Below are 5795 nucleotides of genomic sequence, written 5' to 3'. Positions count from 1 at the left end.
TCGTCGCAGTAATAACTTTAAACCACTCAGTAAATACAAGGATATGGTTCGCATGAACTAAATTTTTGCATATAAACTCATCCATTAATCAAGTGCCATAAGTGTGTAATCAAATCTTAAAAGGCAACTGCCACAAAATGAATATAAATGTTACGATTTAATTTGTCCGTATATTATTCGGAATGATATCAATACTCATGACTGCAAATCCTTTCTAACGAACAGGATTTTAACAACTTACCTGTAATACCAACAACACGAGAGTGTTAATTAACGATAATTCATTCATCATTATTAAATAGTTTCATCAAATTGGCGGATGACTACTTAATAATTAGCCAACACCACACCTTGTGTCAACACTTCCCAGACATTCTCCTGTACCTTCCGCCGGAAGCCATTAGGTAGGTACGTTCTATAGCAACTCAAAAGATAACATGTGTTCTATAAATAGACTGTACTACGCTCGCCACGAGTAACTCGACACTAAACAATAACTTTCAATCAACAACCGGACATTATTCCCCTGTCCTTTCCGAACGGAATGTAAAATTGAATTAAATGTAGAAGTTCTACTAAAAAATTGAAGACCGTGAGAAGACTTGTCTAAATGGTTTCAAATTTTAAATAAATATCTTCGCCCTTCGCTCAGTACCAAATAGATAAATATTATTATTCTATTTTGTTAAATGAATTCTAATTTTACACCACGTAATTGACCAAACAAATCGGGGCAAAACCCGCTCGCCCTTGTGAGTGACACACGAGGTCGTCCTGTAGACTATCAGTTTGTGGCTACAATCCGGAAATATCTCAGAAACCGATTGCCATCCGCACGAAATATGATACGTAACTAAAAACAAAGGTATTCATACCACCATAACCAAAAAATTACAACCATTTACCTTTACTTAAGAACAATACTTAAGCTTTTTTCCAAGTGAATCTTTTTTCGTTGATAACTGTGATCAGGCCGTGACAGAAAAGACTTGTGCGCATGCTCTATGCGAAAACGTATTTCCGGGCTGATGTTGAAAGTTATGTTCCGGTAATTTTCAAAGGATTAACACCAAAATATAACAGACAACCCCTAAGTAGCCCAAAGGCGGTCCTACTTTCATAAATTGATTTATTCATTAGAGAATAAATCTAAATATATTTCAATTTCAATTTCAATTTCAACACATTTTATTGTCATTTAATTCGACAAATGGATCTGACATCAGGCATAGCCTATTTAAGTCATCTCCATATAAACATATATACAGGTAACAATTTTTTAATCTCGAATATAACAGAAGTAGTATACATAATTTTATATATATTAACAGGAACATATATGTGAATATATATATTAATTTACGTAGTTGATACATACAATTGCCAGTGTATATATCACTCCAGGTAGAATTTTTTTGGTGTGTATAAATTGAGTCAAATTATATGAATTTAGGTATTGTCTGTACACCATATTTGTTGATAGAATTTTCATACATTACTTCCTTGGGCTGCAGGTCCTATAAAGTCCCCGTGTTAAAACACATTGACCAGTCACCCTAAAAGATGTATGAGAATTCATCAACAACTATGTTATACACATTTATGCTAATACATATTACATATATAAAAAAAAACAAAAAAAAACTGGAGTAGTCAAAAGCGTTATCAATCTACCCTTAATTATTTTAGGAAATTTGTTACTTTATATAACTTAATAATACTATGACAACTTCCATCCAGTCCAATCTTGCCCATTTGCATAATGTTATATTGCTTGCAGGGTACTGTATGTGCTACATATATATATAATTGAGATTTACCCAGAATCAATATAGAATTGTCATATATAACATATGCATAACTAAATTACTATGAATTTTACTAATTGATAAAAATATATGTGTTTGTGTGTGGGAGTGTGTGGCATGGGTGGGATATATATTGCATGTTAGATTATATGTTAAATCTTCCAGTTTCTTGTATATATTGTGTTACAAATTTTAGAATATTTATGTTGACATTAGTGTTACATAAACTACATCCTTTTAGAAGAGTACTAAAATTATAATGGTTGTGATCATCTAAATGGTTTATTTGTGCTAAGTTCTGAATTAGAAGTTGTCTAGCATCAATAAATATGGGACATTCAAACATAAAGTGGTGTATATTTTCATCTTCATAGTTACATGCACATGCTGCAGACCCAGCTAGATGATCTTTGTGGAGATCAGAGTTTAGGTTTGAGGCTTTATTTCTTAGTTGACAGAGTAGTATGTTATATTTTCTTAGTCCGTAATACTTGAAAGTATCAGTTATCTCTAATATGTTATTATTATTATTATTATTATTACCTGTAGATTTAATAAGTGTTTTGAATTTGTTCAATGAACTAGCATTTAATATTTCTCTATCTAGCTGGTTAAATTCATTCAGTGTTGATGGGAAAAAGCTATTTGAGTAATTTTCCGTCCTACAAAATGGAGGATTGAATAGTCGATTATTCCTGAGTGGATATCTAACATGTGTACATGTGTTATCATTAATGTGTTGTTCAACAATGTCTGCAAGGTATTTTGGTGTTTCTTTGTTCAGTATTTTGTACATTAATATAAGTTTATGGTTCTTTCTTCTACATTCAAGAGTTTCAATGCCAGTTTCAGTATATAATTTATCATGAGATGTCCCCCTTCTTAATCCTGTTATTATTCTCAGCGCTTCTACTTGGATTGATTCTAAGTAGTTTTTATTTTGGTTTGTACAGTTATCCCAGATTACATCACCGTATTCTAAAATTGGTCTTATATACGAGATATAGATAGTCAAAAGGCTTTTTCTATCAACTTCATGTTTTAGTAATCTTAATATGTTCATTCTTTTGTATGCTTTATCGTGGATATTTGTTATATGATGGTTCCATTTACCATCGCTACTAAAAGTTAGTCCTAAGTGTTTGTGATCCAAGACACAGTTGATTGTATCATTAGCAAATAGGATATCAGGGTTGATTACCTCCCTTTTTCTGGAAAAAAGTACTGATTCTGTTTTTAACGGATTGAAGTTTATATCCCAATTTTTTGCCCATGTATCTATATTATCTAAATCATTAGTTAGTTTTCCAGCTATTTCAATATGGTTATTGTTAATTATTTCATACAGTGAAGTAGCATCAGCGAAGAGTTTAATTTTACTTTGAACACAGTCGGTTATGTCGTTGATGTATATTAAGAATAAAAAGGGACCAAGTACAGAGCCTTGAGGGACACCTGCGTTTATATTTTTGAATGTTGAGTAAAATCCTTCTGTTGAGACTCTTTGCTTCCTGTCAGAGAGATAATTCTTAAACCACTGTAGTACTTTCCCCTTAATACCATAAGTTTCTAGTTTATAAAGTAGGCCTTCATGCCATACTCTATCAAAGGCTTTGCTGATATCACAGAAGATAAATCTAATTTCATTATTTGTATCCAAGTTACTTACAATAGTATCATATATTTCTAATAATTGGTTAATAGTGGAGTCTTTTGGTAAAAAACCTGACTGGTGCTTTGTAATTATATCACAGTCTTTCATATAGTTAAACAAATATTTAAAAATAATTTTTTCAATTATTTTACTAAAACATGGTGTGATAGATATAGGTCTATAGTTGGAAACATCACTATTTGATCCCTTCCCTTTGTAAATTGCATTTATGTTAGCTGTTTTCCAAGAATATGGTATAATACCTGATTGAAGAGTTTTATTGCAGAGTAATGTTAGAGGATGTATTAGAGATGGGGTTAATTGTTTGATTATTTTTGGTATAATGTTATCAGGACCAGGAGGTTTTTTATCATTAAGTGTTAATAGTTGATCTTTAATATCTTGTTCAGTGATAGTGATATTTTCTATTCTAAATGGAAAGTTATTATCAGGTGGATCAGGGGGTTCAAGGTTAGGAGTGGATGTAGATATTGAGCAAAAATAATTGTTTAAGCATTCAGCTTTATCAAATGGATGATGGATAACAGTGTTATTATCACATAGTGGAGGTAAACTATTAGATATATTATTACAGTTCATTACTGACTTAGCTATTTTCCACCACTTGTTAGCAGGAATAGATTTATCATGTAAAGATTTTTGCAAGTTATCATAGTAATTTCTTTTGGCATCCCTTATTAGATCTACAATTTCATTCCTTGTATGTCTAAAATTAGCCCAATCTGTTTCAGAGTTAGTATTTTTAGCTTTATGGTGTAATCTGTTGCGTTGTCTGATTTTTTGCCTTATATTGGTTCTCATCCAGGGTTTGTCATTCGGACCTATGGTTATAATTTTACTGGGGATACATTCATCTATTTGTTTGTTTATGATATCCGTTAGATAGTTATTAAATTCATTAGAGTCCAAATTATTTGCTAATATATCCCAATTAATGTTATTTATGTTTGTGTTTATTTGATCAAAATCTGCATCATCATAAATTAATATTTTTTTCTTGTAGGCTTTATGTTTAAATACAGAATTTGAACAAGTAAAATGAACAATTGAATGATCACTGCATATTGGTGTTTTCACTGAAGAATTTTTAATTAGATTTACATTGTTGGAGAAGAGTATATCAATAGCAGTGGCAGTGGTTTCTGTGATCCTTGTTGGTTCTTTAATTAGACTAGCTAAGTTATATTTTGCTAGTAGTCTACTTAAGTGGTGGTTTCCAGAAATGTTAAGCATATTAATGTTTATGTCACCTGTTATTATCATGGTGGTACTGCAGGCATTATCAAGAACATGGTCAAGTTTATTCCAATATTCTACATTCGATTCAGGTCTATATATACAACCTAATAATATCTTCTTTTTATCAATGACAACTTCAACCCAGATCATCTCTATATCATCATTCTCCAGGTCCAGTCTTCTAATAGTATGTACAGTGTTTTTATAATAAATGATTACTCCTCCCCCTAGTCCCGTTTTCCTATCAAGTCTATGGATGTTATCAGAATAGGAGTTAATGGTGATTTCTGAGTCTGTGATATTAGGGGTAAGATGAGTTTCTGTTAGACATAATATATTATTATCTTGTAGTTCTGCCTCAATAATATATATTTTATTTCTGAGTGATCGGACATTAAGATGAGAGATTACATTATTCTCCTTGTTATGCCTATCTACGACATATTGTACCGATATCGATTAATGATAATACAAAGCATGTTTATTTTTATTATTATTATTTATTTTAATTCAGTTGGTATTTTTATCAAATATTGATATATTTTTTTATAAATAGAATAATTCTATCAAATATTAGCTTCGTTGTTTTGTCAACTGCATGTTGAATTTGAATGTTATTTTTGTGATTTTCGCAGTCGTACACTATTGAATGGAAAAACAAATCGAACTTATACAAAATAATACAACTGCTGTCCAAATCGTATGAACGCAAGAATCTACATCCGCAAAATGCATAGTGGTGAAAATCTATCTAGTGAGATTTTGATACTTATTACAGGTCCCTGTGACGACTGCAGTATGATGAATGGCGTGGGTTATAATCCACACCCCAAAATCTGTAGCAAGTTTACACAATGTTACTTCGGACCGCACGGAAATATGAGAGCCGCCTACCGAGAATGTCCATTTGGATTCTTCTTTGACATTAACGTGTTGTCATGTCGTCTGTCGTTCCAGTCACACTGGAACAATGGTACGTATATAGTTATTGGTTTACATTCGATTTATTTATAAAAGAAATCCTCGTTGTACGTAGTTACGTAATACTACATCTACCCTGTAACAAGATTCAA

The sequence above is a fragment of the Pecten maximus genome, chromosome 10 (assembly GCF_902652985.1).
Source record: "Pecten maximus chromosome 10, xPecMax1.1, whole genome shotgun sequence".
Lineage (NCBI taxonomy): Eukaryota > Metazoa > Mollusca > Bivalvia > Pectinida > Pectinidae > Pecten > Pecten maximus.
Note: the sequence above shows the minus strand (reverse complement) of the source record.